Source organism: Phyllostomus discolor, chromosome 7 (genome assembly GCF_004126475.2).
Source record: "Phyllostomus discolor isolate MPI-MPIP mPhyDis1 chromosome 7, mPhyDis1.pri.v3, whole genome shotgun sequence".
In the NCBI taxonomy this organism is placed as follows: Eukaryota; Metazoa; Chordata; class Mammalia; order Chiroptera; family Phyllostomidae; genus Phyllostomus; species Phyllostomus discolor.
Window position 1 is genome coordinate 62,982,364 of NC_040909.2, and position 17,445 is coordinate 62,999,808.

General features: G+C 38.3%; 1 pseudogene; it reads right to left on the reverse strand.

Moving 5' to 3' along the window:
• Positions 1 to 8,995: 8,995 nt before the first annotated feature.
• On the reverse strand, positions 8,996 to 10,411 carry LOC114501824 (annotated as a pseudogene).
• Positions 10,412 to 17,445: the final 7,034 nt, after the last annotated feature.

The following is a 17,445-nucleotide window of genomic DNA, read 5'->3' on the forward strand; positions in this document are numbered from 1 at the left end:
TGGCTCAGGCAGCAAATAACCAGCACACAGCAGAGCAGAGGTCTGGCTGGTGCTCATCTGCTGTGTAAGCTGAACCTTTGCAAGTCGTCCTTATTTGCATCTAGATCCTGTGATCTAACAGATGGGGACAACCAGCACTTGAATTTCCACTATGAGTGGGCAGTTTAATATGTTAAATAATTTGTTTTTCTTAAGTATTCATTAAGCTGGGATAAATGTAAAAGAATCTAAATTGAAGCATAAAACACACACAGATCCCAAAAACCAAACAAACATTAAAGTGCCAAAAGAGAACATGAGAAGATATTTTCATAGCTTTGGAATATAGCAATAATTTTCAAATGGCAATATTTATCCAAATGACAAATGTAAATTTCTTTTGAACTAACCATTCTACTTGAATAATTTTTTATCTGAGTCTTTAGGATTAAAGAAAGGTTTTAGAAATTTGTATCTACATTTTTATCCTGTGGATATATCCCCACATGGGTGAAATGATAGGTGTACAAGATTATTTAACATAGCAAAGTGAAAAACTGTGTATTGTATGCTATTATTTATGTGATAAAAGGTAAAAAGAATATGTATATATAAATAGATTGTATCAACATAATGCATAATGCATCATTGGAAAGATACACAAGAAACCAATAACTTTGTATAATTTTGAGGGAATGGGTTGTCTGAGAAACCCAGGAAAAAGACTTTGTTGCTATATACCTTTTTGTAATTGTCAAAATTTGAATGTTGTGAATATAATATTTATTAAAATACATTTTATTGTACAAAATTAGGATAACACAGAAAAGCACAAGAAAATAAAAATTTCCCCTTATCTCACTACTAAGATCTTATTACTATTAACATTTTGGTTTATCATTGCAGTCCTTTCTGCTAGTCATATAAACTTAATATCTCTTGTAATTTTTTCTTTTCTTAGAAAATTAGTTTTTTTCTAGGCTATTGTGTATTTTACATATATTTTACTACTACAATATTATTGTAACCCATCATATATACATATATGTATATATAAAATTATTTGCAAAGTATATACATTTCTTATTGCAATATCATACATAATTTATAAATATAGTATATACTTGGTGTATAATCAAATAATATATTCTTATATGTTATAGCAGTAATAAATATTTAGAAATAAATTTAAAATTTTGGCATATGTTTTATACACATTCACATATATAACAAAACACGTGAAAGAGTAAAGTTTTAAATTGATGTTCTAATATTTTCTTCTTACCTCAATGGTTTATGTTGAACTCCCTAAGGTTGAGAGGCTTTTCATTTATATAGCTAAATGATTCCCCAGGAAGTTATTACCAATTTACCTGAATAATCATTTATAAAGTAAATAGCAGAGGTACACAGTGGCAACTTACAGTCTTTAACAGCTCTCAGATCTTCCTTTTGTCATGTAAAAGGGAAATAAAAACGGCCTCACTTGGCAGGGAGGTTTGTAAACCACTTTTCTAACCACTGATTTGCAGGTGATTATTTCATAGATTTAGTTTGCAGGCCAGTCAAAAAAGACTTAACCAAAAAGAGTTTTGTGTTCAAGGAGGACTGGGAAATGTTATATTCCATGTTTGTCTTTTAGAGATTTATAGAGTGTATGACCTCTTAGGTACTCTGAGAAATCCTTCAGGAAAGAAACCCATTTGTTTAGTCCAATATTCTCCAACCTTATTTAGTTAATTAACACTTTTTTCTTTAAAAAATCCCTTAATAACATCCTATGCAGTTAACTTTACAAAATTCGTACTTTGAGAAATACTGATCTAAATATAAAAAAGGAAGACTGGAATCAGTGTGTGGAATTCAAGTCCTAGCTTTACTCCTGAGTAGTATTGGACAACTTATTCCCGTTTTCCTCATCATATGGAAGGAATCTGAGAATAAGATTTACTATATGTAACTATTGAGAGAACTGCTTGAGTTTCTATAGAGATATACATGTAAATTAAATGGGATGCTGCATGACACAGAGTAAGCCCTCGATAAATGTTAAATATTATTCTTGTACTTCATGGATAACCACAGAACATCTGAAGAAAACATAGACAATTGTAAAATGTAATGCATTTTATAAACCACTTCCACAATAGAAACCATTATATTAAAGACAATACACAAAAGGGCTTTTAAAAAAATCTTGTTGCTTTTACAGAAAGCAACTCTGAGACTTTCAGGTGGAATTGTTTATAAGGAAAATAGAAAATCACCATTAGCTCATAAATATGAAGCTCTTCCAGAAAATGATCTGCATTATTGCTACTGAGCTTTCAGAGTCAAATTCTATTCAGAGGAATTCCACTTCTTTTAATGTGACCAAATGTTTTGGATGATGAAGCAGGTTTGGGAACACCTGTAAGAGGCACTCCTTAAGCAAATGTCCATCCTCTAAATCAGTGTGCAGAGTGGGCACATTTCTTTCAGCTACCCTACTGTGCATTTGATCCACATTCTGACAAGGAAGGTTCATGTGTAATTAGCCTCATTTGACACATATATGATTTATTGGTGCCTAAGATCTCTTAATGATTTTCTGTGGCTGTCACCTCAGCAGCTTCTTACATCAGAAAGGTGCTATGATACCACAATCATATATTTTTATCAATAATATCTATACTGATATAGATAGAATATCTCTATCAACATAAAACAGATATTGACAGAAACATACAGTATTTATATAAATATGAAACAGATCCTGTTTTCTTCTTCAAACATCTCCAAGTATTTTAAATATTTTGCTAGTATATATAATTTTATAATCAGAAAAACCTGAAATCATGTTCTTAGTGTATATTCATATATAGGTAATATCTTTGTGGGTATTATTTTGTGGAGACAAGCATGTCCCTCTGTTTCACTATCTTTAAGTAAAAATGCAGGAATTAAGACAATATATGTTTTAAGGAGAAGAAAATGAGTAAATGTGTCAGGGCAAATTATGAGGGAAAATATCATAACCAGCGAAATCAGTATTTTGAAAGTTTGTTCACCAAAGATTATAGATTTTTTAAAAATATGTTTTATTGATTATGCTATTACAGTTGTCCCATTACCCCCCTTCATTCCCCTTTATCCTGCACCCCCTCTCCCACCCACATTCCCCCCTTTAGTTCATGTCTATGTGTCATAAATTCTTTAGCTTCTACATTTCCTATACTATTCTTGCCCTCCCCCTGTCTATTTTCTACCTACCATCTATGTTACTTATTCTCTGTACCTTTTCCCCCTCTTTCCTCCTCCCACTCCCCTATTGCTAACCCTACATGTGATCTCCATTTCTGTGATTCTGTTCCTGTACTAGTTGTTTGCTTAGTTTGTTTTTGTTTTAGGTGTGGTTGTTAATAATTGTGAGTTTGCTGTCATTTTACTATACATGTTTTTGATCTTCTTTTTCTTAGATAAGTCCCTTTAATATTTTGTAAAATAAGGGTTTGGTGATTATGAACTCCTTTAATTTGACCTTATCTGGGAAGCACTTTATCTGCCCTTTCATTCTAAATGAAAGCTTTGCTGTATAGAGCAATCTTGGATGTAGGTCCTTGCCTTTCATGACTTGGAATGCTTCTTTCCAGCCCCTTCTTGCCTGCAAGGTCTCTTTTGAGAAATCAGCTGATAGTCTGATGAGAACTTCTTTGTAGGTTACTGTCTCCTTATCTCTTGCTGCTTCTAGGATTCTCTCCTTCATTTTTATCTTGTAATTATGATGTGCCTTGGTGTGTTCCTCCTTACGTCCAACTTGTTTGGGACTCTCTGAGCTTCTTGGACTTCCTGGAAGTCTATTTCCTTTGCCAGATTGGGGAAGTTCTCCTTTATTATTTGTTCAAATAACTTCTCCACTTGTTGCTCTTCCTCTTTCCCTTGTGGTACCCTTATAATTCAGATGTTGGAAAGTTTAAAGGTGTCCTGGAGGTTCCTAAGCCTCTCCTCACTGTTTTGAATTCTTGTTTCTTCATTCTTTTCTGTTTGGTTGTATCTTTCTCCTTCTGGTCCACTCCATTGATGTGAGTCCCAGTCTTCTTCCCATCATTCTTGGTTCCCTGTGTATTTTCCTTCATTTCACTTAATGTAGCCTTCATTTTTTCATCTGATTTGTGACCAAAGTCAGCCAAGTCTGTGAACATCCTGATCACCAGAGCTTTGAACTGTGCATCTGATAGGTTGGCTATCTCTTGGTCACTTAGTTGTATTTTTTCTGGGTCTTTGATCTGTTCTTTCATTTGGGCCATTCTTCTTGCCTTGACATGCCTGTTTTGTAGTGAGGGGTGGAGCCTTAGGTATTCTCTCGGGCAGGGTAACCCATGTTGCTGGGTTGTGATGCTGTATGTGGGGGTGGGGTCTGAGGGAACAATGGCATTTGCTCTGTTCTCTGCTCTCTGTCAGACTTCAGTCCCTTCCACCACTTCCCCCAAGCAAACTGGGCCTTTCTGGTGCTAATTCCCATGTGGGTGGGCTTGTGCACGTTCTAGGATCCCATGAGTATCTCCAATGAATTTTCTTGTGAGGCTGGGAGTCTCTCCCTGTGCCTCAACCCCCACAGGTGTTTTAAATTAGTGCCCCGAGGCTCTATTTCCCAGTGCTGGGACCCTGGGTTGCATGCAGTGCCTTGCTTCACAATCACTGCCTTGCTAGGTCTGCTGGTTGCCACCCCATGTGCGCCGAGGGTCTGCCAGCCACTGCCTTTCATACCCAGGGTCCACCTGCTGTAGTCTTGGGCATCCGGGATGCCTGGTCCCACGGCTCATTGTGCCTGGACCCCTCTCTGCCAGGCTGCCAATTCTGCCCCTCCTACTGGTCTGGATGAATGTGTCTATTTTTAACTCCTTGGTTGTCCAACTTCCATACTGGTTGTCCAGTTCAATTTTCTGTCAGTTCTGGTTGTTATTCTGTTTCTAAATTATTATTGTCCCTATTTTGGTTGTGCAAGGAGGCAGTGTGTCTACCTACACCTCCATCTTGGCCAGAAGTCTAATTTATAGATCTTGATAGACTTTAAATATTTGCAGTGTTCAGAGTAGTTAAGTATAACTTCCATTTGAGAAGTAATTATACGTTGTATACCTGAAACTAATAGAACACTATATGTCAACTGTAATTGAAAAAAATTTTGAAGAAATTTTACATCATTAAATAGAGAAATGTAAAAAGTAAATAAAAATCTTGGAAATAAATAATATAGTTATAGAAATAGACTATGTGTGAATGGGATGAACTCTAGCTGGATAAAGAGTACACTTTTACACTGGAACATAGCACTGAGGTTTTCAGAATGTGGTGGGGAGCCAAAAGGCTGAAGGAGCAATTGAGATACAGAGAATGATTGTAAACTCTCACATTTGTTGAATAGAAATTCCAGAATAATGGAGTGGAGAGAATGGTGAAGGAGCAATATTTGAAGAGAAATTATTACTAATTTTCCAGAATTGAAGAAAGATATAGGGCCTCAGAATGAAAGTGTTTTCTGAATACTGAGCAAAGTAAGTATAACAAAATGTAAAACCATTTGTAATTTGAAAACATCTGGACCTGGCCATACTTAAACAGCCTGTAGTAAAACTGTAGGACTTCAAGAAACTATGAGAGAAAGAAAAGACATTATGGAGAGAATAACAAAAATCAGAGTGACAGTAGACATGTTATCTATAGTAGTAGATACAAAAAGTCAACAAAGTAATATAAAAACATTCATGGTCAAGAAAAGCACCAAATTCAGGATAGTGACTCTCTCTGGGCAGAGAAAGAGGGGAGTGAAAGGAAAAGCTAACCTAGGACCTCAAATGTAACTACAATATTTGATTCCTTCAAAAGATATTTAAAGTACTGCTGGTGGGAATGTAAATTGGTACAAGCCACTATGGAAAAAATGCTGTCAGTTCCTTAAAATACTAAAAATTAAACTCCCATATGATCCAGCAATCCCACTTCTGGGTTTATGTTCAAACTTATTGAAAGTAGAATCTCAAACAGATATTTGTACATCCATGTTCATGGCAGCATTGTTCACAATAGCCAAAGGTGGAAGCAACTCAAATAGTCATCATCAAATAAATAGTTAATCACAGTGTGGTATATATACTCAATGGAATATTATTTAGCCTTTTAATAAAAGGAAATCCTATCATGTGCTACAACATGAATGGAACTTGAGGATATTATGAGAAGTGGAATAAACCAATCACAAAAGACACTATAGGTTTCCTCTACAGTAGTCAGACACAGATTCAGAAGGTAGAATGGTGGTTTCCAGGGGGTGATGGGAGGGAGAAATGGGAAGTTGTTCAGTGAGTACAGAGTTCTAATTTTTGCAGGATGAAAAAGTTCCGGAGAACCATCAGGTGACAATATGAATATACTTAATATTACTGAATTATACACTTTAAAAATGGTTAAGATGATCAATTTTATGTTATATGCTTTTTACCACATTTTGAAAGTACTTGAAAAATGTTGAACAGAAAATATTAGAAGCAAACAATTAGAGGATAAAGATGTTCCCACTAATATTTGTTATATGAGATTCTATTATTTCTGAATTATCTCGCAAAATAAAAGCCACTTTTTAAAAAGTTGATGACTAAGTCCCACCACAGAAGAATGGCTAACAGAATTGTGGCTTAGCCAGTCAAGGGAGGCTACTCAACAGTAAAAATGAACTACTGGTAGACACAGCAACCTGACTGCATTTCAATAACGTTAGGTTCACTGAAAGAAGCCAGACACAAAAGGATACATGCAGTAAGATTCTATTTAAATGAAGATGAAGAATAAGCAAAGAAAAACCATGGTAATAGAAATCAAAAGAGCACTTCCTTCTAGAGGATGGGGATTGACTGGGAAGTTGGAACTGGGAAACTTTCTGGGATGACAGCTGTATCTTGGAGTATTGGTTACATAGGTGAATACATTTGTTACAAGTCATCTATTTGTACACCTAAGATCTAGGCATTTCCCACAATGCACATTTCACCTCAATATGTAAGTAAAGTTTTGAACAAAAAGTGTAGCTAGTAAAGAATATAGGGCTGTTCCGAGTGCAAAAAACCCCTGAATTTTTAGGCAATAGAACAGTGATATCTACAATACAGTCAAAGGGCACTTCAGTTGATTGAAATACAAGGAGAAATTTAGATATCACTGTTCTGTTACTCAAGAAGCATTAGGACATTGGAGAAAAGGCCAGAGCTTCAAGAAACTTCAGAAGCATAACCTGAAACTGTGTTCAGTGTCTCAAGAATTTTAGCAAATCTTACTAAGGTACAAGCAAGCCTCCTCTCTGGTGCCTTTCCAAAGAAAAGGCTGAAAAATATGGGCATTGAAAATAAGTTACTTCTTTTCTCTCTTTAAAATAATTTCATTTTAATTATATAATCTATACATGTCTATTATAGGAAATAGAAACTATAGATAAGCAGAAATAAAAAATTGAAATCATCAGTTAGATAACCACTCTTAACATGTGGTGTTTGTTTAATGCTATATAACTTTTTCTTTTAAGATTGTTCCTGTTTTTCTATTACATAAGTGAGATTCTCACTTTACAGAAATCTGTGGCTGCCTTTCCTGGGGAGGATCCAACAGTTTGATCATGTAATTAATCATACTTGTCTCTAGACTTATGGTGTGATCTTAAAATTATTTTCTCAGTTTCCCTTTTTCTAAAGATGAGAGCAATTAATTTTGTCTTTCAAATGTTAGCATTTATGACTTGGAATATGTTCTGAAATTTCAAGGTAGTATTATTGTTACAGGGTGCAGCCAAGAGGGGGAACCCCAAATGGGCATTTGAAATGGGGTCCAGAACTCAAGGTGTCCAGGAGATTTTAAGATGTCTTCACCCCTTCCTCACCAGGTGTGGGTTGGGGGAAGGGACATGTGGAGCAGGGCCTTTGAGAGCTGTTTCGCATACCAACAGCCTTGTAGCTAACCTCTGGCATGGTCATTTAACACATCTATAGCCTTTGGCTGGTCACTTAGATATATTAAATAGCTGTGGCCATGCTCTGAGCCAGGGGAATGGAAGTAACTACCCCACTAAGATGTAACTGGGGGGCAGGTCCTCCCCGAGTTACAGCGCCTGCGTGGGAGCTTGGAGAAGATTGGCCCCATGACATGGGGCCACACCTGCCCAGACTCATGATGGCAGTCCAGTAAAGCTGGAAGGGTATGAGTTCTGGCATGTGAAGCTGAGTGTGGGAGGAGTCAGAAATGGGGCTGCAGAGGAAATGGCACGGGGATTTAAACCCAGACTTCCCGCAGCCCTGAGAGAGAGAACCACACAGCCTTGACAGAGTGGAGACTCCTGCAGCCCTGAGAGAGAGAATCACCATGCGGCTTTAGCAGAGAAACGCCACTCGGCTTTGGCAGAGTGGCGACCCACCCCCCTTTTGCAGCCATTGCGCAGGGGGAGAAGCACATGGTTTTGGCTGAGTGGAGACTCCTGTGGCCCTGGGAGAGAGGACCATGCGCCTTTGCCAGAGTGGGGAACCCCGCAGCTTTAGAAGGGGAAACCACCACCTGGTTTTAGCAGAGATCCCGGCAACTCAGCTGAGGGTGCCGGGAACCCAGGGAGGTCTCCCAGTCGAGATGGAGTACTAACTGGGAATAACCAGAGGACTGCCTGAGCCATGGACTTCTATTTCCTTTCCTGAGATATGGTACTCTGGACTGGGCAAAGGGGGAAGGAAGGAAGGACTGTGTCTGTTTGTGGGTGTTTTAAGGGACTTTAGGATTTTTTGATAAAGACATTAGGTCACTACTTTCAGTTTGTATAGCATTAAATAAACATTTCCTTTCCTTTTCACAAATCTCTGGCATTGAGAGACGTCTTTCCTCTGGTGGCGGACATGACGGACCTGGGGGCTTTTTTTTCAATAATAGTATATCGTCTCAGGCCCCCCTTGTTTGTTCTGTAACATAATTTCTCCAGGAATGATTTCTTCCTACTAATACAAGGCCATCACCTATACCAGTGTAGGAAACATGACTACAAATGGGTGAAAAACATGGGATCTATGTATGTATGTATGTATGTATGTATTTGGGTACAGCGAACTTTATTGATGGTACATGACAAGGTAGGGCTCCCTAAGGCCCTCCCCTTCTTCAGGGGGTCTGGGATAGAAACAGTGGACATCAGAAGATGCCCTGTGTTAGGGATTGATTTCTGGCAAAGACTCCCCCAACAGCTGAGGGCCTCTCTTCCTCTTGCTGGGGCCTCTTACTCTTTGGAGGCCGAATGAACAATCATGCCCACCACCCTGTTGCTATAGCCAAATTCACTGTAATACCAGATAATGAACTTGACTAAGTGGTCATTGAAGGCATTGTCTTCCCCAGCATTGAAGGTGTAGAACTGGGTGTCACTGTGAAAGTCACAGGAGACAGCCTGGTTCTCAATATAGCCAAGGATGCCCTTGAGGGGGCTCTGATGCCTGCTTCACTACCTTCCTGATATTATTGTATTTGGCACCTTTCTCTAGGCAGCAGGTCAGATCCATAACTGACACCCTTAGAGTTGGGACATAGGAGGCCATGCCAGGGAGCTTCCCATTCAACTCAGGGATGACCTTGCTCACATCCTTGACAGTGCCAGTAGAAGCAGGGATGATGTTCTAAGCAGCATCTCAACCATCTCACCACAGCTTTCCAGAGGGGCCATCCATAGTCTTCCAGGTGGCAGTGATGGGAGAGACTGTAGTCATCAGGTCCCCCCATCATGCCAGAGTTGTCATGGATGACCTTGGCCAGGGGAGCCAAGCAGTTGGTGGTGCTAGAGGCATTGCTGACAATCTTGAGGGAGTTATCATACTTGTCATTGTTCACACCCATCACAAACATGGGGGCATCCGCAGAAGGGGCAGAGATGATGACCCTCTTGGCTCTATCCTTCACGTGAGCCCCAGCCTTCCCCAAGCTAGTGAAAACACCAGTGGACTCCACAACACATTCAGCACCAGCACTACCCCTATTTGATGTTTGTGGGATCTTGCTCCTGAAAGATGGAGATGGATTTTCCATTGATGACAAGCTTCCCATTCTCAGCCTTGACTGCCTTTGAACTTGCCATGAGTAGAATCATACTAGAACATGTAGACCATGTAGATGAAGTTACTGAAGGGGTCATTGATGGCAAAAATATCAACTTTGCTATAGTTAAAAGCAGCCCTGGTAACAAGGCACTCAATAGGCCAAATCCATTCACTTTGACCTTCACCATTGTGTCTCAGGGTTGCAGCTGGCACTGCACAGGAAAACGTGGCTGTCTGTTGAACATGAGGAGCAGAAAGCCTGAAACATGGTTTTTAAAAGTGAATACACTAGAGTTTATAAATTCAATGAGCTTGTTCCCCTCTGTAGTGATTTTGGTAGGATGTGTACTTATCCAAATGGTTCTGCCACTCACCAAAGCATCTTAGCAATATCTCTAAGCAATATCTGAAAGCTGTGTTAGCCCATGATGGATTCTTTTTTTAAAGTTTATTATTATTGTTGTTGTTGTTCATCTACAGTTGTCCCTACTCCTCCCCCCCCAACAGTCTTCCCCACAACACCCACCTTAACCTCAACACTCAAATCCTACCCCCACTGTTGGCTTTGTCCATGGATCCTTTATACATGTTCCTTGACGACCGTTCCTCTTCCTTCCCTCGTTATCACTCTTCCCCTTCCCATCTGGTTGCTGTCAGTTTGTTCTTTATTTCAATGTCTCTGGTTATATTGTACTTGCTTTTTTGTTTTGCTGATTAGGTTTCACTTATAGGGGAGATCATATGGTATTTTTATTTCACTGCCTGGCTTATTTCAGTTAGCATAATGCTCTCCATTTCCATCCATGCTGTTGCAAAGGGTATAAGCTCCTTCTTTCTTTCCACTGTGCAGTATTCCATTGCATAAATGTGCCACAGGTTTTAGATCTGCTCATTTACTGATGGGCACTTAGGTTGCTTCTAGCATTTGACTATTATAAATTGTGATGCTAAGAACATTGGTGTGCATAGGTTCTTTTGAATTGGTACTTCAGGATTCTTAGGGTACAGTCCCAGCAATGGAATTGCCAGGTCAAAAGGCAGTTCCATTGTTAGTTTTTCAGGAAATTTCGTACTGTTTTCCACAGTAGCTGTACCAGTCTGCATTTCCACCAATGGTGCACTTGGGTTCCATTTTGTCAACAACCTCACCAGCATGCATTGTTTGTTGATGTGGTGTCATGGCCATTCTGACCAGTGTGAAGTGGTATCTCATTGTGGTTTTAATTTGCATCTCTCTGATGGCAAGTGATGGTGAGCATCTTTTCAAATGTCTCTGGGCCCTTTGTATGTCCTCCTTGGAGAAGTGTTTCTTCAGGTGCTTTGCCCATTTTTTAATTGGGTTGTTTGTCTTCCTGAAGTGGAGTCATGTAAGTTTTTTATGTATTTGGGAAATCAAACCTTTGTCTGAGGTATCATTTAGAAATATATTTTCCCACATTTCATGTTGTTGATGTTTTCTTTAGCCATGCAGAAGCTTTTTAATTTGATGAGGTCCTATTATTTTAAAAAAAATTTTTTTAAGATTGATTTATTTATTTTTAGAGAGGGAAGGGAGGGAGAAAGAGAGACAGAGAGAAACATCAATGTGTGGCTGCTGGGGGCCATGGCCTGCAACCCAGGCATGTGCCCTGACTGGGAATCGAACCTGCAATGCTTTGGTTCTCAGCCCGCGCTCAATCCACTGAGCTACACCAGCCAGGGCTGAGGTCCTATTTCTTTATTCTTTCCTTTGTGTTCCTTGCTCTAGGGGACAGACCAGTGAAAATATTGCTGCATGGAATATCTGAGATTTTCCTCCCTATATTATACTTTAGGATTTTTATGGTGTCATGACTTATATTTAAGTCTTTTATCCATATTGAATATATTTTTGTATATGATGTAAGTTGGTGATGAAGTTCCATTTTTTGTAGGTAGCTGTCCAGATGTCCCAACACCATTTGTTGACGAGGCTATTTTTACTTCATTTTATGCTTCTGCACCCTTTGTCAAATATTCATTGACCATAGAGACTTGGGTTTATTTCTGGAGTCTCCATTCTGTTCCATTGATCTATGTGTCTATTCTTATGCCAGTACCAGAATGTTTTGATTACTGTTGCCCTGTAATATACTTTGACATCAGGTATTGTGATTCACTTCTACTTTGTTCTTCCTTCTCAAAATTGCTGGAAATATTTGGGATTGTTTATGGTTCCATATAAATTTTTGAAATGTTTGTTCTATGTCTGTGAAATGTCATTGGTACTTCAATAAGAATTGTATTAAATCTATACATTGCTGTGGGTACTATTGCCATTTTGATGATGTTCATTCTTCCAGTCTGTGAACACTGTACATACTTCCATTTATTTGTGTCTTCCTTAGTTTACTTATTCAGTGGTGTGTAGTTTTCTGAGTACAGGTCTTTTACCTCCTTAGTTAGGTTTATTCCTAAGTACTTTATTTTCCTTGTTGCCGTAGCAAATGGGATTTTTTCCCTGATTTCTGTTACTGATATTTCACTGTTGGCATACAAAAATGCCTTCAGTTTCTGAACAGTGACTTTGTATCCTGCTGCTTTGCCAAATTCATTTATTAGGTGGAATAGTTATTTGGTGGAATCTATAGTATTTTCTATGTACACTATCATGTCATCTGCAAACAGTGACAGTTTTGCTTCCTCCTTTTTGATTTGAATGCCTTTCATTTCTTTTTCTCATATACTTTCTGTGGCCAGGACTTCCAATACAAGGTTGAATAGAAGTGGTGAAAGAGGACATCCTTGTCTTGTTCCTGATCTTAGTGGGAAAGCTTTTAGTTTTTTCCCATTGAGTATGATGTTGGCTGTAGGTTTCTCATATATGGCCTTTATTATGTTGAGCTATGCTCCCTCTACTCCACTTTGCTGAGTGTTTTTATCATAAATAGGTGCTGTACCTTATCAAATGCTTTTACTGCATCTATTTTTTAAATTTTTAAATCATTGTTCAAATACAGTTTTCTCCTTTTATTCCCAATCCAGTCCCCCCTCCCAACCCTCCCCACTTCCCTCCCATTACCACCCTCCCCTTAGTTTATGACCATGTGTCCTTTAAGTTTGTTCCTGTGAACCCTTCCCACTGTCCCCTTAAATTCCCTATTCTCTGCCCTCCGGTCATCGTCAGCCTGTCCTCTATTTCAGTATCTTTGGTTATATTTTGCTTGTTTCTTTGTTTTGTTATTTAGGTTCCTGTTAAAGGTGAGATCGTATGGTATTTGTCTTTCACTGACTGGCTTGTTTCGCTAAGCATAATGTTTTCCAGCTCCATCCACGCTGTTGCAAAGGGTAGGAGCTCCGTCTTTCTTTCTGCTGCATAGAATTCCATTGTGTAAATGTACCATAGTTTTTTCATCCATTCATTTATTGATGGGCATCTTGGTTGCTTCCAGCATCTAGCTATTGTAAATTGTGCTGCTATGCACATTGGGATGCATAGGTTCTTTTGAATTGGCGTTTTAGTATTCTTAGGATAGAGTCCCAGCAGTGGAATTGCAGGGTCAAAAGGCAGATCCATTTTTAGTTTTCTGAGGAAGTTCCATACTGCTTTCCATAGTGGTCGTACCAGTCTGCAGTCCCACCAGCAGTGCACTAGGGTCCCCTTTACACAACAACCTCTCCAACACTTGTTGTTTGTTGCTTTGTTTATGATGGCCATTCTGACTGGTGTGAAGTGGTATCTCATTGTGGTTTTAATTTGCATCTCTCTGAGAGCTAGCGATATTGAACATCATTTCATGTGTCTTTGGATTTTCTGTATGTCCTCCTTAGAGAAGTGTCTGCTCAAGTCCTTTGCCCACTTTTTAATTGGATTCCTTGTCTTCTTAGAGTTGAGTCGTGTAAGTTCTTTATATATTTTGGAGATTAAACCCTTGTCTGAGGTATCATTGACAAATATGTTTTCCCATACAGTTGGTTGTCTTTTAATTTTGATACTGTTTTCCTTAGCTGTGCAGAAGCTTTTAATTTTGATGAGGTCCCATTTGTTTATTCTTTCCTTTATGTCCCTTGCTCTAGGGGACGTATCAGTAAAAAAGTTTCTTCGTGAAATATCTGAGATTTTCCTACCGACGTTCTCCTCTAGGACTTTAATGGTGTCACATTTTATATTTAAGTCTTTTATCCACCTTGAATTTATTTTTGTATATGGTGTAAGTTGGTGCTCAAGTAACATTTTTTTTTGCAAGTGGCTGTCCAGTTCTCCCAACACCATTTGTTGAAGAGGCTATTTTTATTCCATTTAATGTTGCTGCCTCCTTTGTCAAATATTAATTGACCATGGAGACTTGTGCTTATTTCTGGGCTCTCTGTTCTGTTCCATTGGTCTATGTGCCTGTTTTTATGCCAGTACCAGGCTGTTTTGATTACAGTGGCCTTGTAGTATAGTTTAGTGTCAGGTATTGTGATCCCTCCTACTTTACTCTTCTTTCTCAAAATTGCAGCAGCTATTCGGGGTCGTTTATAATTCCATATAAATTTTTGAAGTGTTTGTTCTATGTCTGTGAAATAAGCCATTGGTACTTTAATAGGTATTGCATTGAATGTGTAAATTGCTTTGGGTAGTATGGACATTTTGATTCTGTTAATTCTTCCAATCCATGAACACGGTGTATGTTTCCATTTGTTTGTGTCTTCCTTGATTTCTTTCCTCAGTGTTGTGTAGTTTTCTAAATACAGGTCTTTTACCTCTTTGGTTACATTTATTCCTAGATGTTTTATTTTTCTTTTTGCTATCTCAAATGGGATTTTTTCCTTGATCTCTGTTTCTGCTGTTTCATTGTTGGTGTACAGAAATGCCTTTGATTTCTGGATATTGACTTTGTATCCCTCTGTTTTGCCAAATTCATTTATTACATCAAGCAGTTTTTTGGTTGAGTCTATAGGATTTTGTATGTATACTATCATGTCATCTGCAAACAGTGACAGTTTTGTTTCCTCCTTTCCGATTTGAAGGCCTTTTATTTCTTTTTCTTGTCTGATTGCTGTGGCTAAAACTTCCAGTACTATATTGAATAGAAGTGGTGAAAGTGGACAGCCTTGTTTTGTTCCTGATCTTAGTGGAAAAGATTTTAATTTTTGGCCATTGAGTATGATGTTGGCTGAAGGTCTCTCATATATGGCCTTTATTATGTTGAGGAATGCTCCCTCTATTCCCACTTTGCTGAATGTTTGTATCATAAATGGGTGCTGTACCTTATCAAATGCTTTTTCTGCATCTATTGATATGATCATGTGGTTTTTGTCTTTGCTTTTGTTTATGTGATGTATTACATTTACTGACTTGCGAATATTGAACCATCCTTGCATCCCTGGAATGAATCTCACTTGGTCATGGTGTATGATTTTTTTAATGTATTGTTGGATGCGGTTTGCCAGTATTTTGTTGAGGATTTTAGCGTCAATATTCATCAGTGATATTGGCCTGAAGTTTTCTTTCTTTGTTGTGTCTTTATTTGGTTTTGGAATTAGGATGATGTTGGCCTCATAAAAAGAGTTTGGGAGACTCCCATCATTTTGGATTTTTTGGAATAGTCTGTGAAGGACAGGGGTTAGCTCTTCCTTAAATGCTTTGTAGAATTCTCCTGTGAAACCATCTGGTCCAGGGATTTTGTGTTGGGAGTTTTTGATTACTGCTTCAATTACTTTTGTTGTTATTGGTCTGTTCAGGGTTTCTGCCTCTTTTTCATTGAGTTTTGGAAGATTATATTTTTCTAGGAAGTTGTCCATTTCACCTAGGTTTTCAAATTTCTTGGCATTCAGCTCTTCGTAGTAATTTCTTACAGTCATTTGTATTTCTGTGGTATTTGTTGTAATCTCTCCTCTTTCATTTCTGATTGTGTTTATTTGGGTCTTCTCTCTTTTATTCTTAATGAGTCTGCTTAAAGGCTTGTTGATTTTGTTTATCTTTTCAACGAACCAGCTCTTGGATTCATTGATCCTTAGAATTGTGCTTTTAGTCTCTGTCATTTAATTCTGCTCTGATCTTGGTTTCCTTCCTTCTGCTTTCTCTGGGCTGCCTTTGTTGTTGTTCCTCTTGTAGACGTAGGGTTAGGTTGTTTGTTTGGAATGTTTCTAACCTTTTTAGGTGGGCCTGTATTGCTATGAACTTCCCTCTTGGGACTGCCTTGGCTGTGTCCCATAAGTTTGGGGTTGTTGTGAGTTGGTTTTCATTTGTTTCCAGAAACCTTTTGATTTCTTCCCTAATATCATTCTTGACCCATTCATTGTTTAATAGCATGCTATGTAATCTCCATGATTTTGAGTGTTTTTGGTTTTTTTTCCTTCGGGTTGGTTTCTAGCTTCAGTCCCTTGTGGTCTGAGAAAATGCTTGGTATGATTTCTATTTTCTTGAAATTCTTGAGGCTTGTTTTGTGTTCTATCATGTGGTCTGTCTTTGAGAATGTTCCATGTACATTTGAAAAGAATGTATATTTAGCTTCTTTTGGGTGGAGAGCTCTGTATATATCAGTAAAGTCCATTTCATCAAGGGCATTGTTCAATGCCATAATATCTTTGTTGATATTTTGTTTAGAAGATCTGTCCATTTTTGATAGTGGGGTGTTAAAATCTCCCACTATAATTGTGTTGCTGTCCATATCTTTCTTGAAGTCCTCTAAGATTTTCTTTATGTATTTCGGCGCTCCTATGTTGGGTGCATATATATTTACAATATTTATGTCTTCTTGATGGATTCTTCCCTTGAGTATTATGTAGTGATCTTCTGGGTCTCTCTTTATGGACCTTTTGTGGAAGTCTATTTTGTCTGATATGAGTATTGCTACCCCACCTTTTTTTCTGTCCATTTGCTTGGAAGATTTGTTTCCAGCCCTCCACTTTCAGCCTGTGTAGGTCTTTTATCCTGAGGTGGGTCTCTTGTAGACAGCAGATATGTGGGTCAGTGGGTCATTTTTTCTTATCCCCAATTAGCTATTCTATGTCTTTTGATTGGAGCATTTAATCCATTTACGTTTAAGGTTATTGTTGATAGGTACTTATTCATTGTCTTTTTTGTATGTGTGTTCCTCTCTCTCTGTCTCTCTCTCTTTTCCCTCCATTCCTTAAAGCAGTCCTTTTAGAATCTTTTGCAGAGCTGGTTTGGTCAAGGTGTATTCTTTTAGACTTCTTGTGTCTGGGAAGCTTCTTATTTGGCCTTCTATCTTGATGGAGAGCCTTGCTGGATATAGTAGCCTTGGTTGCAGCCCTCTGGTTCTCATTACCTGGAGTATTTCTTGCCATTCTCTTCTGGCTTGAAGTGTTTCCATTGAGAAGTCAGCTGTTAGCCTTATTGGGGCTCCCTTATATGTTACTTCCTTTTTCTCCCTTGCTGCTTTTAAGATTCTCTCTTTGTCTTGAAATTTTCTCA